Below are 18723 nucleotides of genomic sequence, written 5' to 3' on the forward strand. Positions count from 1 at the left end.
CCGGAGACGAGGTGGCGGTCGAGCGTGGAGGGTAAAATGGCGGCGCCCACGAGGTTGGACAAAATGGCGGAGAAGATGGCTGCCCCCACAACTCACATGAGGCACTGCTGGTGTCGGTTGCCTGGATCAAAGATGGCCGCCCCATGACTCGCACGTGGGGATGCTGGCATCTGTGGCCTTGATGGAAGATGGCCGCCCCCACAACTCGCATGAGGCACTGCTGGCCTCTGTTGATCTCTGTTGGCCTCTGCAGGCCTTGGCAAAGTGGCCTTTCTTCAGGCAGCTTGAGCACGTCGCGTTTCTCGCTGGGCAGCGCGCCCTAGGATGTTTCGCCTGGCCGCAGAAGAAGCAGCCGGCGGCCCGATCGCGGGGCTCCGAAGTCGCAGCCGGTACCGGGGGTGGCGGTCCCGATCGGGTCCGGGACGCCGACGCAGAGGTAGGTCCCAGGGGCAGCGCTGCGAGGGGTATCGCGGTCGGGGTCGGTCCCGAGTCCCAGGGTCGCAAATTACTGTACCTGGAGTACGCCTCGAGGTCCCGATGGGCCACTTCTAGGGAGCGAGCGAGGGCTGCAGCTGTGTTCAGGTCAAGGTCCTTTGCTTCAAGAAGTCTTTGCCGTGCGTAGTCGGACCGCAGGCCTTTCACGAAGGCATCGCGGACATTATCTTCAGTATTTCCTGCCGCTGATACCGCTTTAAAGTCACGGTCCCTGCCGAGTGCTTGTAGCGCCCGTAAAAATTCATCTACCGACTCTCCTGGCTGTTGCGGGCGGGATCTTAGGAGGTGTCTGGCATACATGGAGTTTACCGGGCTCCGGTACTGTTGTTTCAGCAGGTTGATGGCGGCTTCGTATGTTTTAAGGTCCCGGATGAGTGCGAATACTTTAGGGCTCACTTGGGCGGTCAGAACTCTTAGCATGGATTTCTGAGGCACGCCGGATTCTCCCAGGTAGGATTCGAAACAGCTCAGCCAGTGTTCGAAGTCGAGGGCTGAGTTTGCTGCCTGTGGGTTTAGATCCAGGTACGGTGGTCGGAGGGCTCGCAGCCAGGCTGGCTGCTGTGGCTGTTGTAGCTGGGCGTCTGGCTGGTCGCTTGGCTGGTCGTTTGACTGCTCAAGTGTCGACATTTTAAAATTTAGCCAATAAAATTGATATACCTATCAATTCATCCAATGAAAAGCGACAAGTTAAGAAAGTAACTATAGGTTTTTATTGGCTAAATAACAGAGCCCACCCTCGTGGGTGATCGGATCCAACAAGGAGGAATACCAGCCAGTCGACCACCTTTATACCTGGGCAGGTAGGTGGAGCCATGGGCGGAGTCAGCAGTGGTCAGCCCAGGTATAACAGCGTGACAAGAGGCGACCTCGTATAGTGATACAACAGTGTGAACAGTGATAACCATAGAGTAACGATATAACAGTGATAACTATAGTGTAACGATAGTGAACGACAAAAGTGGTTTACCACACTCTATGACTGTCTAGGAGTCAGGTAGCACTTTTTCACACAAAGGGTTGTGGAAATCTGGAACTTAACCCCCGCCCCCCAACCTTCCCAAAAGGCTCTGGATTCTGGGTCAATTGAAATTTTCAAGACTGAGGTGGATAGATTTTTGTTGGGTAAGGTTATCCAGGGATATGGAACAAAGGAAGGCAAATGGAGTTACGGCACAGATCAGCAATGTTCTAAATGAATGGTGGAACAAGCTCGAGGAGCTTAACCTCCCGCACGCGTTCCAAAGTTCCTTTTCTGGGCCTGCTGCTCCTTGCCGCTTGGTGTTCTTGTCGAGGCTGGTACTAGGCGTCGCAAGTGCAACTTGCATGTTAAATTGGTGTCGGAGTCTGAATTATGTCAGCAGCCCTTGCCTGCCTGAGGTGAGGACTTTGCATACCACCTGAAAGCCGGGAGTTTAAATAGCAGCTGGCATGAAAGCAGTGCCAAGCCGGAGGGCAGGAGGCTGCCTTTATTTTAACCCACGCACCCCCAGTTGTTGCCGGGCGCGGAGGGGTTAAATCGTCCCAATACTTTTTGTAACCACTTAATTTTTTTGTATTTTGTGCTCGTCAATGAGCATTTTCATTGTTGTGGCGGACGGAGGCAGTCAAGACTGTTGGTTGTTTTGTAAGCTGCCAGAAACGGCTTTCTTCCTTCTGCTGGTGGAAAAGTTATGTCAAGGAATTTAACATTTTACCACTTTCTGCACCTAGTGTTGAGCATTCCGTGTCTGGTGCAGTGTATTGCTCCCTTTACTCTGTCCCAACAATATGCCTTAACCACTCCACCTCTGAAAAACACCTTTTACTGCACTAGTAGATATTTGCCAACTGCTACCCCAGTGTGAAATTTGCCATCTCCTACACCAGCTGTAGTTATGGGATCTCTGAAGTTACTAACTTCATGGTAATTCGTGCTCAATATGGGGAAGTTTTGTGGTAAGGACCAGCAGCCACAAGAAACTTGACTGAGATTGGACAAACTAATTTCATGTAGGTCTGAGGAGACCTGAATCCCATCAGTTTGGGCCCTGGAGATGAAACGGCAGTGCTCTATATTTTTTCTTTTAACAAGCATTCCCTCCTCCAGTTTACCCCCCCCCGCCCCTCAGTACCACCCCTTTTCAGATGGCGGGGTCTCGTATGAAGTGGGTAGAGGTAACCTTCTTGTACAGGCCCCACATGCTACTTCTTCGTGAGTGATGATGGATGGTGAGTTTCAGTTCATTAACCAGTCATCTGGCTGTCGCAGGTGAGCTTGACCCTCTCCTCACCCATGAATGTTAACTCCAGGACTGTTTGGTAGCAACCAGGGATTTTCTTTTTTTCCCTTGCTACCTCAATGACTCGGAGACCAATTATAGCACTCTTGCAAATTCACCACTGCCTGCGGATTGAATCTGACTGGGGTCTTTCTGGCTCAGTGTTGCACTATGCTGTGTATTTCTCTCACAGAGGCAGTGTTCTAACCCACTGCTTTACCCAATGGAAGCAGAATGAAATGTAGCGACATTATGGTGCTTTGCCTGTGCATACCCATTTAAGCAAGAATACTCTGGTTTGACAGAGTGATGTAGAAAAGGTAGAGGTGTAAATGTTGAGTGGATTGTGAAACTGTGGCTCCCAGAAAAATAACACAAAGTATGTTTTTAACCAACCTCCTCATGGGGAAAAACAAAGATGAGTTGTGATTTTCCCTTCAAACCAATTATTTATTTATTCAAGAACCTTCCCTTTTTAGTGCTTTTCCTTTTGAAGTTAAGGCTAAAGGGATCAAGGGATATGGGGAGAAGGCAGGGGCAGGGTACTGAATTTGGATGATCAGCCATGATCTCATTGAATGGCGGAGCAGGCTCGAGGGGCCGAATGGCCTACTCCTGCTCCTATCTTCTATGTTTCTAAGTCAGTGCGGTCTTTCCAATGGACTTCATATTTGGTTGTTAGGACTTAGTTTTTTTAGTTATTGGCCAAATAAAATTTAAGAAGATTGACTGCACCAATTGGGTGCATTGCACTTGACATGTGTAGGATGTATGAATGGAGTGCAAGACTTACATTTTTAATTAACATTTTTTCCTTGGCTATTTTTAATACTTACAGTAGTATTAGTGATTAATTTTTCAAACGTCACTTCAGTTGATAGAAACAGAATCCATACAGATTGAGATAAAGGACAGGAAGTGATCGGTCACACTATTAGAGGTATCGCACAGACTGTCAAATAGTGGAAGAAAATGGAGGGAGAAATATGTGGGCAAATCTATGGAGTTTAGTAAAAAAAAAGACAATCATAATCATGAGGGATTTCAACTCCCTGAATCGCTTGGCAAGGAGAAGGGGAGATGGCGATGGAGTCTTTACAGTGTGTACAAGACTACTTTCTGATCAAATATGTAAGAAGCCCAAAAGGGAGGAAGCACTACCAGATCTAGTAATGAACCAGATCAGATAAGAGAAATAGCATGAGAGAACATCAAGGGAGCAGTGCTCATAACATAATATAGTTAAGATAATGAATGAGACAGAAATAGATAGTACAAAGATCAAAGCAATAGATTAGAAAATAGCCAAGTATGAGAGAACAAGGATAGGTAATGGAGGCAAACTGGAAACATTTTTTGACAAAGAGTTAAAACAACAGTGAGCAATATATAGAGATCGATAGTGTTCAGGAGAAATATATTCCACTAAAAAATAAGAACAAACTAGCCAATAGTGAGGCACAATGAATACATGAAGAGGTGAGGATAAAATCAGGAAACAATTAGGAAGGTAAAAAAGAATTGTAAAATGAAAATGTCAAAGAATATAAAGCGAGTGAAGTATTCTATAGGCACGTGAGTAGCAAAAGGAGAATTAAGATCGGATGATACCACTACAGGATGAGTGAGATAAATTCACAGGTGATGATACAGAAATGGCACAGATACTATATACTGTAGATACTTTGCTTCAGCATTCACTGAAGAGACTAACAAAGAAGAAATGACAACAGTAGACTGAGTCAAGAGGAATATTACAACAGTTAATATGGAAAGAAAGGAGATAACAAGCCAAACTTAAGGAGAGCAAACCCCAGGTCCAGATGGATACGCAAAGAAAGTAGGGAGGAGATGGCAGCAACGTTCCCCTTAAGCTGTGCAGCACTCCAGGGATCCTGCGTTGCCGGCTTAGCAATGCAAAAACCGCGCATGCACGGTATTCTGAATGGCCCGTGCAGCTCCTTAAAGGGGCTGTGTGGTGCCAAGAAAATTAGAGGGAACATTGGATAGCAGTCGCACTAGGACCTGTAAAAGAACATCTGAACATAAGAAATAGGAGCAGGAGTAGGCCATACGCCCCTCGAGCCTGCTCCGCCATTCAATAAGATCATGGCTGATCTTCAACATTAATTTCTTGATTCCCTTAGTGCCCAAAAATCTTGGATATATTCATCGACTGAGCATCCACGGCCATGGGTAGAGAATTCCAAAGATTCACAACCCTCTGAGTGAAAAAATTTCTCCTCATCTCAGTCCTAAATGGCCGACCCCTTATCCTGAGACTATGACCCCTAGTTCGAGACTCTCTAGCCAGGGGAAACAGCCTCTCAGCATCTACCCTGTCGAGCCCTCTCAGAATTTTATGTTTCAATGAGATCACCTCTCATTCTTCTAAACTTCAGAGAGTATAGGCCCATTGTACTCAATCTCTCCTCATAGGACAACCCTCTCATCCATGGAATCAATCTAGTGAACCTTCGTTGCACCTCCTCCAAGGCAAGTATATCCTTTCTTAGGTAAGGAGACCAAAACTGTGCACAGTACACCAGGTGTGGTCCCACCAAAGCCCTATATAATTGCAGCAAGACTTTCTTACTCTTATACTCCAACCTCCTTGCAATAAAAGCTAACATACCATTCGCCTTCCTAATTGCTTGCTGTACGTGCATGTTATCTTTCTGTAATTCATGTACAAGAACACCCAAATCCCTCTGCATACCAACATTTACTAGTCTCTCACCTTTTAAAAATATGTTCTGCTTTTCCATTCTTCCTACCAAAGTGGTTAATTTCACACTTCCCCACATTATACTCCATCTGCCACCTTCTGGCCTAGGCCTGCATCCTAAGGTTTTGAAAGAGTTGGCTACAGAGATAGTGGATGCATTGGTTGTCATTTTCCAAAATTCCATAGATTCTAGAACGGTTCCCGCAGATTGGAAGGTGGCAAATGTAACCCCACTATTTAAGAAAGGAGGGAGAGACACTACGGGGAGCTACAGACCATTTAGCCTGACATCAGTAGTAGAGAAAATGCTAGAATTTATTATTAAGGACGTGGTAACCGGGCACTTAGAAAATAATAATAGGATTGGGCAGAGTCAACACGGATTTATGAAAGAGAAATCATGTTTGACGAATCTGTTAGAGTTTTTTGAGGTTGTAACTAGCAGAATAGATAAGGGGGAACCAGTGGATGTGGTGTATTTGGATTTTCAGAAGGCATTCGATAAGGTGCCACACAAGAGGTTATTAAACAAAATTAGGGCTCATGGGATTGGGGATTTTTTTTTATTCGCTTATGAGACGTGGGCATCGCTGGCAAGGCCAGCATTTATTGCCCATCCCTAATTGCCCTTGAGAAGGTGGTGGTGAGCCGCCTTCTTGAACTGCTGCAGTCCGTGTGGTGAAGGTACGCCCACAGTGCTGTTAGGGAGGGATTTCCAGGATTTTGATCCAGTGACAATGAAGGATCGGCGATATACTTCTAAGTCAGGATGATGTGTGAATTGGGGGGGAACTTGGAGGTGGTGATGTTCCCATGCACCTGTTGCCCTTGCCCTTCTAGGTGGAAGAGGCCGCGGGTTTGGGAGGTGCTGCCGAAGAAGCCTTGGCGAGTTGCTGCAGTGCATCTTGTAGATGGTACACATTGCAGCCACGGTACGCCAGTGGTGGAGGAAGTAAATGTTTAAGGTGCTGGATGGAGTGCCAATCGAGCGGGCTGCTTTGTCCTGGATGGTGTCGAGCTTCTTGAGTGTTGTTGGAGCTGCAGTCATCCAGGCAAGTGGAAAATATTCCGTCACACTCCTTACTTGTACCTTGTAGATGGTGGAAAGGCTTTGGGGAGTCAGGAGGTGAGACACTCGCCACAGAATACCTAACTTCTGACCTGCTCTTGTTGCCACAGTATTTATGTGGCTGGTCCAGTTAAGTTTCTGGTCATTGGTGACCTCCCAGGATGTTGATAGTGGGGGATTCGGTGATGGTAATGCCATTGAATGTCAAGGGGAGGTGGTTTGACTCTTGCTTGTTGGAGATGGTCATTGCCTGGCACTTCTGTGGCGTCCAGGTCTTGCTGCATGCGGGCATGGACTGCTTCATTATCTGAGGAGTTGCGAATGGCACTGAACACTGTGCAGTCATCAACGAGCATCCCCACTTCTGACCTTATGATGGAGGGAAGGTCATTGATGAAGCAGCTGAAGATGGTTGGGCCTAGGACACTGCCCTGAGGAACTCTTGCAGCGATGTCCTGGGGCTGTGATGATTGACCTCCAACTACCACAACCATCTTCCTTTGTGCTAGGTATGACTCCAGCCAGTGAAGCGTTTCCCCCCCCCTCCCGATTCCCATTGACTTCAGTGTTACTAGGGCTCGTTGATGCCAAACTCAGTCAAATGCTGCCTTGATGTCAAGGGCAGTCACTCTTGCCTCACCTCTGGAATTCAGCTCCTTTGTCCATGTTTGGGCCAAGGCTGTAATGAGGTCTGGAGCAGAGTGTTCCTGGCGGAACCCAAACTGAGCATCAGTGAGCAGGTTTTTGGTGAGTGAGCACTGCTTGAAAGCACCGTCGACGAAACCTTCCATCACTTTGCTGATGATTGAAAGTAGACTGATGGGGCGGTAATTGGCCGGATTGGACCTGTCCTGCTTTTTGTGGATAGGACATACCTGGGCAGTTTTTCACATTGTCGGATAGATGCCAGTGTTACAGCTGTACTGGAACAGCTTGGCTGGAGGTGCGGCTAGTTCTGGAGCACAAGTCATCAGCACAACTGCCGGGATGTTGTCGGGGCCCGTAGCCTTTGTTGTATCCAGCGCGCTCAGCCGTTTCTTGATGTCACGTGGAGTGAATCAAATTGGCTGACGACTGGCTTCTGTGATGGTGGGGACCTCAGGAGTAGGCCGATATGGATCATCCACTCGGCACTTCTGGCTGAAGATGGTTGCAAACACTTCAGCTTTGTCTTTTGCACTCACGTGCTGGGCTCCACCATCATTGAGGATGTGGATATTCATGGAGCCTCCCCTCCCGTTAGTTGTTTAATGGTCTACCATCATTCACGACTGGATGTGGCAGGACTACAGAGCTCTGTCTACAGCATGCTGCTTCTGCTTTTTAGAATGCATGTAGTCCTGTGTTGCAGCTTCCCCAGGTTGGCATCGCATTTTTAGGTACGCCTGGTGCTGCTCCCAGCATGCTCTTCTGCACTCCTTATTGAACCAGGGTTGGTCCTCTGGCTTGATGGTAATGGTAGAGTGAGGGATATGCCAGGCCACGAGGTTACAGATTGTGGTGGAATACAATTCTGCTGCTGCTGATGGCCCACAGCACCTCATGGATGCCCAGTTTTGAGCTGCTAGATCTGTTCTGAATCTATCCCATTTAGCACGGGTGGTAGTGCCACACAACACGATGGAGGGTGTCCTCAGTGTGAAGACGGGATTTTGTCTCCACGATAACTGTCCGGTGGTCACTGCTACCAATGCTGTCATGGACAGATGCATCTGCGACAGGTAGGTTGATGAGGACGAGATCAAGTAGGTTTTTCCCTCGTGTTGGTTCTCTCACCACCTGTCACAGGCCCAGACTGGCAGCTATGTCCTTTAGGCCTCGGCCAGCTCAGTCAGTTGTGGTGCTACTGAGCCACTCTTGGTGATGGACATTGAAGTCCCCCACCCAGAGTACATTCTGTGCCCTTGCTACTCTGTGCTTCTTCCAAGTGGTGTTCAACATGGTGGAGTACTGATTCATCAGCTGAGGGAGGGCGGTAGGTGGTAATCAGCAGGAGGTTTCCTTGCCTATGCATGACCTGAAGCCATGAGGCTTCATGGGATCTGGAGTCAATGATGACTCCCAGGACCACTCCTTCCCGACTGTATACCACTGTGCCACCACCCCTGGTGGGTCTGTCCTGCCGGTGGGACAGGACATACCCAGGGATGGTGATGGAGGAGTTTGGGACATTGGCTGAAAGGTATAAGAACATAAGAAATAGGAGCAGGAATAGGCCACTTGGCCCCTTGAGCCTGCTCCGCCATTCAATAAGATCATGGCTAATGTTGGGCTCAAAGCCACTTCCCCGCTTGCTCCCCATGGTTCTGTGAGTATGACTGTCAGGCTGTTGCTTGACAAGTCTGTGGGACAGCTCTCCCAATTTTGGCACAAGTCCCCAGATGTTGGTGAGGAGGACTTTGCAGGGTCGACTGGGCTGGGTGTGCCGTAGCCGGTGCCGAGGTTGATGCCGGGTGGTCCGTCCAGTTTTATTCTTATTATTTTTAGTTGCCTTTTTTTTATAACTGAGTGGCTTGCTAGGCCATTTCAGAGGGCAGTTAAGAGTCAACCACTTTGCTGTGGGCCAGACCGGGTAACGACGGCAGATTTCCTTCCCTAAAGGACATTAGTGAACCAGATCGGTTTTTACGACAATCCGATAGTTTCACGGTCACCATTATTGATACTAGCTTTTCATTCCAGATTTATTTAATTAACTGAATTTAAATTCCCCAGCTGCCATGGTTGAATTTGAACTAACGTCTCCGGATCATTAGTCCAGGCCTCTGGATTACTAGTCCAGTAACATAACCACTATGCTATCGTTCCCGTTTAAGAGAAGGCTTGATGCACACAAGGGAGAAGGGAATAGAGGTATATGGCGGCATAGTGGGAGGAGACACAGACCGTTGGGGCAAATAGCCTGTTTTTTTGCTATAGATTATATATAATTCTATGTAATACGCAGGCCATTAAATTATTTTTCTCAAGTAAAGAGATATAGACCTAGAAATTCAGGCACGTCCAGTTTTGGGCCTGTGGCGGGCACATGGAATGATCCCGAAGCCCACCCGATTTTGGGCCTTATTACCATCAAGCTGGCGAGGTGTGGACAGAAAGGGTGGCATTTTTTTTGGCCATTACCAATATGGTGGGTGGTGCACTTCTGGCTTGTAATGAGCGCGGGCTTCCTGCCCGCCATATTGGGGGCTTAGGAGGCCATTTAATGCCCGAAAAATAGGCGCTGCGTGACTGAATTTCTAGGCCATGATCATGTTAAATTTTCCTAGTTTTAAAGTGGCCCGTGTTTGAATCCCATGGGCAATGTGCTTAGAGGGTCTTTTCTCTTCTTGGACAGTCCCTCGTTACCGAGGATGACTTGCTTCCACACTAAAAATTAGTTCTCAGGTGACTGATGAGTCTAATGTGGGACCTACAGTCTCTGTCACAGGTGGGGCAGATGGTGGTTGAAGGGGTGGGTAGGTGGGGTGCTTGGGTTGACGTGCGCTCCTTGCACTGTTTGCGCTTGGCTCCCGGCGAAGAGACTCGAGGTGTTCGATGCTTCTCCTCCACTTTGAGTGGTCTTGGGCCAGGGATTCCCAGGTGTTGGAGGGGGATGTTGCACTTTTTCAAGGAGGCTTTGAGGGTGTCCTTGAAGCATTTCCTCTGCTTCTTAGGGGCTCTCCTGCCGTGTCGGAGCTCCGAGTAGAGCGCTTGTTTTGGGAGTCTCGTATCGGGCATTAGGGGGTCTGTACTCACAGAATCACAGAATCACAGAAACCTCACAGTGCAGATAGAGGCCATTTCGGCCCATCGAGCCTGCACCGACCCATATCCCACCCGATCCCCGTAACCCCTGCACCAACACATATCCCACCCTATCCCAATAACCCCACGTATTTAATCCCCCTAACACTAAGGGTCAATTTTTATCATAGCCAATCATCCTAACCCGCACATCTTTGGACTGTGGGAGGAAACCGGAGCACCCGGAGAAAACCCACGCAAACACGGGGAGAATGTGCAAACTCCACACAGACAGTCACCCGAGGCCGGATTCGAACCCGGGTCTCTGGCGCTGTGAGGCAACAGTGCTAACCACTATGCCACCGTGTACTCCTAATGGTTAACTTCTGATTACTGTTATGATGTCACTGGAGTATCAGAGTTAGTTGATGGTTTAATATTTTTTTTGCCTGTGTGAAATATCGACGTAAGTGATCCGTGGAAAATATCACCCTTCTCTGAGCTAAGCATTATGTTCAATTCAGTAGGATGATAAATGGCTTTGCTGTAGGATCACTATTGTGTTTAGAGCTGTTGATGCTGTTGTGTTAATTAATATCTTCCAAAAAAGACAAATTGAAGGTCATAGGAATTTGTATAAACTGAGATCATCAAATACAGAATATGATGGATCTTGTATGGCTGGGGTAGAAGTGGTCTTATCTGTAGGGCAGCAGAGCAGGGTGAATAGTAGGGATGGATGGACATTCTGGAGTTCCACTTGATTAGCTTTAAGAAGCAGACAGTGTTTGTGCAGAACTTTCCCATGAGGAGATTAAATCAGGTGGGGTAGCGTTTGCAATGGGGTTGACTGCACATGGTCTATAGGAGGAGGCTAATTGTATAAGTATATACCTATAAAATGGAACTTTAGAAGATGGAATTTTTTTGCAGCTTATTTTTAATATAAAGGATCGTGGCAATCTGTGTCTTTACTGCTGTGTATTCAGCCGGATCTGAGGTTTCCTTGCTTTTATCCCTCCCAACAAACAGGGATGCTGATCTTTGTTGTTTCCCATAGACCTGCTTGTTGATGGGTCTTAGCAGGGTACTGCACCGCTAATTTTGGTACTGAGTCGGAAATAGCAGGAGCTGGTGGGGGAGTGATAATGAACTGAAAAACCCAGCTTCTTATAGCTTACTGGGATGGGGAGTACTTCCTTTTCAACTATTTCTCCCCGCACCATCCAACACACTTGTGCACTTACCTTCTTCTTTAGCAAGTGAGTATTATAAGTAATGAATTTGGCCTGAAGAATCGAGAAAGTGTGTATCCTTACCTTTCAATCAGCCCCATTCTTTCTCTGCATGGCAGCTACTTTCGAACTGCTGCCTCACCATTACCTTGGTGGATTGCCGTGGTTCTCTGCTCCCACAGTGACACACTGAATGACAACACATTGGTGGGGGTGGGGGGGAGGGAGGATGAGACCATGAAATTATGCCCCAGCAACACTACTTCAGTGAGGCTTACTTCCTGTCAGAGTGGGTGTGCATTGCAATGGACACGTCAAGATAGATTTAAGCAATTGATGGGAGGAAATCTGGGCTGCAGGTGGAGCGAGTTGCGGACAAGGAGGCCAGGATAATTACTAGAGGGTAGAGGGAGAGCTATGCATTTTCTGCTGGGTGAAAAATTTAAAGTAAGCTTACTGGAGTAAATGGCTCAGGTTTTGCAATCAGCGGCGAAGGAATGACGCTCGCCGTTCGCTACGTTGACAGCTGCCACAGACTTTTTGCGGGCTTTTGAGCGGCAACTTGCTGTTATCGGGTGTCTGATCCAGCACGGCGCCCTCTACAGGGGTTCTGTGGCATGTGTGAGCAGGGCAACTAACAGCGTGGCTCTTCAACCGATCAGATTGAAGAATCCTCACTGAGACACGCAGGGGGAAAAATTCAGTTGGTTGCGCCTCCCGTTAGTGCCTTAAAAGGGTGCTAATGGGACGCAACGCAACTAGCGCCCGGGCGCGGCACTGCCCACGCCTCCCGCAAAATTCAGCGGGAGGTTAATGGTGGCGCTAACCGGTAGCGCGCTGCGCCGCTGGCGATGATGTCATTGGTGTGCGCAGCGCCCTGGCCACGATCTTCAGAAGCGCCCCCTGATTTACCGCCGGACGCCATGTCCGACGGGGTCAGGGGGGCGTACCTGCGGCCAGGGAGGCGCAATTTAAAGGCGAGGTGCGGGCCGGCCATTTTTGTTGCTCAGCACCTGCCTGCGCTCCCGTCGCAGACCTCCTGAAACGCCCCCCCCCCCAGCGGAGTGCTGGCTGTGCTCCAAGAGCCCGGCACTTCTGTTGAGTGCCGGGCTCTTTTGCCTGCACTCCTGATCCCCGGGGGCCCAGCTGGGCCCCAGGTCGTGCTGCACAAGCCCCTCCCCTTTAAGAAGGGGAGGAAGGCCTGCAATACCGCGGCACATAACGCAGCAATATTGATTCACAGCGCCCCAAGAGGGATGCGGGGTGCTTCCAGTAGTGCCCTGCTTCCCTCTTTGGGTGCAACCACTCAATTTCTGGCACGGGGGTGCTAATTTTTCCGGGGCGCTACTTTTAGCGCCCCGGCGAAGTTAGTGCCCCGATTGGGCGCTACTCAATTTTTAGCTCGCAGAGTCTAAACCAGGAAGTAGCAATTAGATTTAATTCATTGTAAAATCATGTACAGAGAGGGAAAGAAAGATGGGGATTAAGAGCCAGCGGACCTGGGCGGAACCAGAGCGGCAGTGGGAGCAAAATAAAGAGCGCGGTGAGAGGAGGCCTGAGAGCAGAGTCAGCGGGGGAAGAGCAGCGAGGCTCCAATTCAATAACAAAAAAAAATCAAAGTGTGATGTCACAGGTAAGCAGGTAGGTGATTGGCAGTGAGTATTTCTTTTCTCTTAGGACTGAGGGCTAAGTTACAGTGAAGACCTATAGCAGATAACTAAATTTATAACTAACTAAACATTTTAATAAATTTAATAAATTAAACAAATTTATTGCCTAGTTTACCTAGATTAAAAACTGTAAATAGACAATTGATTGATATTTACGTAATTAATTAAATAAAATACAATAGAGATGGCAGGGCAGGTGATGTGTTGCAGCTGTAGCATGTGGGAGCTGGTGGACACCAGTGTGATCCAGGGTGACCACATCTGCAGTAAGTGTCTGCAGCTTGAGGAACTTCAGCTCAGAGTTGATGAGCTGGAGTCTGAGCTGCAGACATTGCGATACATCGGGGGGAGGAGAAAGTTACCTGGACACTTTGTTCCAGGAGGCAGTCACACCCCTTAGGTTAAATACTTCAGATTTGGCCCGTGGTCAGGGACAGGAGTGTGTGACTGCGAGTGAGGCAGGTATGGGGATCCAGGAGGTAGCACTGGAGGAGCCTCAGCCCCTGCACTTGTCCAACAATTATGAGGTTCTTGCAACCTGTGTGGACGAGAGCAGGGACTGCAGGGAGGATGAGCAAACTGACCACGGCACCGTGGTACAGGGGGCCCATTCAAGTGGGGGGTGTAAAAAGGAATGTCGTAGTGGTAGGAGACAGTATAGTTAGGGGGATAGATAATGTTCTCTGCAGCCGAGAGCGTGAGTCCCGAAGAATGTGTTGCCTGCCAGGGTTAAGGACATCTCCTCGGGGCTGGAGAGGAAATTGGAGTGGGAGGGGAAGGATCCAGTTGTCGTCGTCCACGTAGGAACCAACGACATAGGTAAGACTAAGAAAGAGGGTCTGCTGAGGGAGTATGAGCAGCTAGGGTCTAAATTAAAAAGCAGAACCACAAAGGTAATAATTTCTGGATTACTACCTGAGCCACGAGCAAATTGGCATAGGGTCGATAAGATCAGCGAGTTGAATGCGTGGCTCAAGGATTGGTGTGGGAGAAATGGGTTTCGATTCATGGGGCACTGGCACCAGTACTGGGGAAAGAGGGAGCTGTTCCGTTGGGACTGCCTTCACTTGAACCATGCTGGGACCAGTGTCCTGGCGAATCAAACAACTAGGGTTGTAGATAGGGCTTTAAACTAAATAGTGGGGGGGAGGGTGCAAGCGAGGGGAAATTTAGAAAGTTAGAGAGAAAGGACAGGGCAATAGTGCAGGGTAGCGATATGTGCAATGAAAACCAGAGTGTGACAGAAAGGGACAGAGCGTACAAACATAAGAGTGCACCAGCAAATAAGGTCAGAGTAGGGAAAAATGATAAAAAGACAAAATTAAAGGCTCTTTATCTGAATGCACGCAGCATTCGTAACAAGATACATGAATTGACGGCACAAGTAGAAATAAATGGGTATGATCTAATAGCCATTACAGAGATGTTATTGCAATGTGACCAAGACTGGGAACTGAATATTCAGGGGTATTTGACATTTTGGAAGGATAGGCAGAAAGGAAAAACAGGTGGCATAGCTGTTAATAAAGGATGAGATCAGTACAATAGTGAGAAATGATCTTGGCTCGGAAGTTCCAGATGTAGAATCAATTTGGGTGGAGGTAAGAAATAGTATGGGAAAGAAGGCACTGGTGGGAGTAGTCTATAGGCCCCCAAACAGTAGCTACACTATAGGATAGAGTATAAATCAAGAAATAATGGGGGCTTGTAAGAAAGGTACTGCAATAATCGTGGGCGATTTTCATCATCTTAGATTGGATAAATCAAATTGGCAAAAGCAGCCTTGAGGACGAGTTCATAGAGTGTGTTCGGGACAGTTTCTTGGAACAATACGACCAGGTAACAGGCTATTTTAGATCTGGTAATGTGTAATGAAACAGGATTAATTAATGATCTCATAGTAAAGGATCCTCTAGGGAAGAGTGATCATAACATGATAGAATTTTACATTCAGTTTGAAGGTGAGCAACTTGGGTCTGAAACTAGAGTATTAAATTTAAATAAAGGCAATTACAAAGGTATGAGGAAGAGTAGGCTAAAGTGGACTGGGAAAATAGATTAGATTGTAAGACAGTAGAAAAGCAGTGGCAGACATTTAAAGAGATATTTCATGACTCTCAACAAAGATATATTTCAGTGAGAAAGAAAGACTCGAAGAGAAGGATGAACCAACCACGGCTAACCAAGGAAGTTAAGGATGGTATCAAATTGAAAGAAAAGGCATACAATGTTGCAAAGATTAGTGGTAGGTCAGAAGATTGGGAAAATATTAGAAACCAGCAAACGATGACTAAAAAAATAATAGAGGGAGAAAATAGCTTATGAGAGTCAACTAGCAAGAAATATAAAAACTGACAGTAGGAGCTTCGACAAGTATATAAAAAGGAAGAGAGTAGCTAAAATAAACGTTGTTCCCTTAGAGGATGAGATTGGGGAAATAATAATGGGAAACAAGGAAATGGTAAAGGCATTGAACAAATATTTTGTATCTGTCTTCACAGTAGAGGACACTAAAAACATCCCAGTAACAGTAGAAAATCAAGGGGAAAAAGGGAGGGAGGAACTTAAAAATATCACTAGAGAAAAAGTGCCAGGCAAACTTATGGGTCTAAAGGCTGACAAGTCCCCTGGATCTGATGGCCTGCATCCTAGGGTCTTAAAAGAAGTGGCTACAGAGATAGTGGATGCATTGGTTGTAATCTTCCAAAATTCCCTTGATTCTGGAAAAGCCCCTGCGGATTGGAAAACCGCAAATGTAATGCCCTTATTCAAAAAAGGAGGGAGACAGAAAGCAGGAAACTATAGGCTAGTTAGCCTAACATCTGTCATTGGCACAATGCTCAAATCCATTATAAGGAAGTAGTAGCCAGGCATTTAGAAAATCATAATACAATCAAACAGAGTCAACATGGTTTTATGAAAGGGAAATCGTGTTTGACAAATCTATTAGAGTTCTTTGAGGAGGTAACGAGCAGGGTGGATAAAGGGGAACCAGTAGATGTAGTGTATTTGGATTTCCAAAAGGCATTCAATAAGGTGCCACATGAAAGATTACTGCACAAGATCAGAGCTGATGGTGTTGGGGGTAATATATTAGATTGGATAGAGGATTGGCTAACTAACAAAAAACAGAGGCCTAGAAATTCAGTGGCCTGCGCCACCAGTTTGCGCCCAAAGAGGGCACTCAGTGGCTTTTGCGCCACTGGCCACACCTATCGCGATATTTAGCGGGGCGCTAATGGCGGCGTTAGCCTGTAGCGCTGCACCACCACCGATGACGTCATCGGTGTGCGCAGCGCCCCGCTATCGCCCCGATGGCCATATTTGGTCGCGCTCGGCGCCGGCCGCAAATAGCGACCGGTACACAGGGGCCTACCTGTGGCGGTAGTGGCGCTAGTTAAGGTGGAGGTGCGCCCGCCTGCCCGCACCTCCGTCCCCGGCCTCCTACACCGCCCCCCCCCCCCCCCCCCCCGGCGGCATTGCCAGCTGTTTCCCGAGAGCCCGGCACTTCTCCTTGGTGCCGGGCTCATTTGCCGGCACTCGCGAGCAGGGATCGCGCTGTTGCAGGCACCTCCCTCTTAACAGTGGGAGGAAGGCCTGCAGTACCGTAGCATGCCGTGCCGCAGCGCGTGGCGCTGCGGCCCTTAGCGCGTGGCGCTGCGGCCCTTAGCGCGCCGATATTCAGTTTCAGCGCCCCAAGCGGGGCGCGGGAAGCCTCGTTTAGCGGCCCGCTTCCATTTGGGGCGCAGAAACTGAATATCCGGATGGCGCAAGTGGCTCCGCACGCAGCGGTAATTCCGGCGCCCAGGCGAGCTTGGCGCCCCAAACTGAATTTTTAGCCCATAGAGTCGGGATAAATGGGCCATTTTCAGGATGGCAATCTGTAACTAGTGGGGTGCCACAGGGATCAATGCTGGGCCCTCAACTATTTTCAATCTATATTAATGACTTGGATGAAGGAAGCGAGTGTATTGTAGCCAGATTTGCAGACGATACAAAGATAGGTGGGAAAGCAAGTTGTAAGGAGGACATAAAGAGTCTGCAAAGGGATATAGATAGGTTAAGTGAGTGGGCAAGAATTTGGCAGATGGAGTATAATGTGGAGTTAATCCACTTTGGTAGGAAGAATAGAAAAGAAAAATATTATTTAAATGGAGAAAGACTACAGAATGGGTGTCCTTGTACATGAAACACAAAAAGTTAACATGCAGGTGCAGCAAATAATTAGGAAGGCAAATGGAATGTTGGCCTTTATTTCAAGAGGGATAGAGTCTAAAAGTAGGGAAGTCTTGCTACAACTGTATAGGGCGCTGGTGAGACCACACCTAGGGTAATGTGTACAGTTTTGGTCCCCTTATTTAAAAGGGTTATACTTGCATTGGACGCAGTTCAGAGTAGGTTCACTAGGTTGATTCCTGGGATGGAAGGGTTGTCTTATGAGGAATGGTTGAGCAGGTTGGGCCTATACTCATTGGAGTTTAGAAGAATGAGAGGTGATCTTATTGAAACATATAAGGTTCTGAGGGGGTTGGACAGGGTAGATGCTGAGAGGATGTTTCCCCTCATCAGGGAATCTAGAACGAGGGGGCATAGCCTCAGAATAAGGGGTCACCCATTTAAGATGGAGATGAGGAGGAATTTCTTCTGAGGGTCATGAATCTTTGAAATTCTTTACCCCAGAGAGCTGTGGAAGCTGAGTCATTGAATATATTCAAGGCTGAGATAGACAGATTTTTGAGCAACAGGGGAGTCGAGGGTTCTGGGGAGCGGGCAGGAAAGTGGAGTTGAGGCCAAAATCGGATCATGATCTCATTAAATGGCAGAGCAGGTTCGAGGGGCTGAATGGCCTGCTCCTATTTGTTATGTTCTTAAGACAAAGAAGTGACAGATTAAAAAAAAAAAATTTATTTATTTAAAAGAAAAATCTCCAGCTATAATTAAATTCTGAAGGAATGAGACTCCACACTTGCAAAATTACATTTTCAGTGCCAGAGTGGATGTTTGGCAGTAATTAAGACTTAACCACGCCATCAAAAATTTACTTACACCTGAATGCACCAGCCCTGACTTTTTCTGCCGTGTTTAATGTTTAAGTATTGCAACATCATGCCCTTACATGGATTTCAATGCAGGGTCTCTCGGCGAGATACCGGTCGAGCGCAACTTGTGGTGGAGCAGGGTAACTCCGACAGCAACTACCGAATTTCCGCGTTTAACTGCGCATTTGCGAACTCTGGGAGTTGCTGTCTGATTTACTCCATAATAATGATGAGCGCTGATAGCCACATCGTTATTCTCAACGCAAGATCTGGGCCAGTAGCTTTGATCCCAACATACTCTGCACCAGCTTGTGAATTTACAAACTGGAAAATGGACAATGCTTGTTGAAACATATTGTCTATAATTTTTTTTCCAATATCGGAATTAAAGTAAAATAAGGTATAATTTTATAAAAATGTTTTGAAAGATTTGTATGTATAGCAGGTTATACAAAAATATGGTAAACGATTCAAAGCTATAAATGTGTATTAAAAATATTTAA

The 18723-nt window shown here is 47.3% G+C and overlaps 1 protein-coding gene across 6 annotated transcripts in view; it reads left to right on the forward strand.

The window, feature by feature from the left end:
• The window catches only part of znf438 (zinc finger protein 438), a 324232-nt gene that overhangs the window by 124571 nt on the left and 180938 nt on the right, over positions 1-18723 (forward strand). The window lies entirely within an intron of this gene.

The sequence above is a fragment of the Somniosus microcephalus genome, chromosome 5 (assembly GCF_052327205.1).
Source record: "Somniosus microcephalus isolate GS21.2 chromosome 5, FLI_Smic_1.0, whole genome shotgun sequence".
Lineage (NCBI taxonomy): Eukaryota > Metazoa > Chordata > Chondrichthyes > Squaliformes > Somniosidae > Somniosus > Somniosus microcephalus.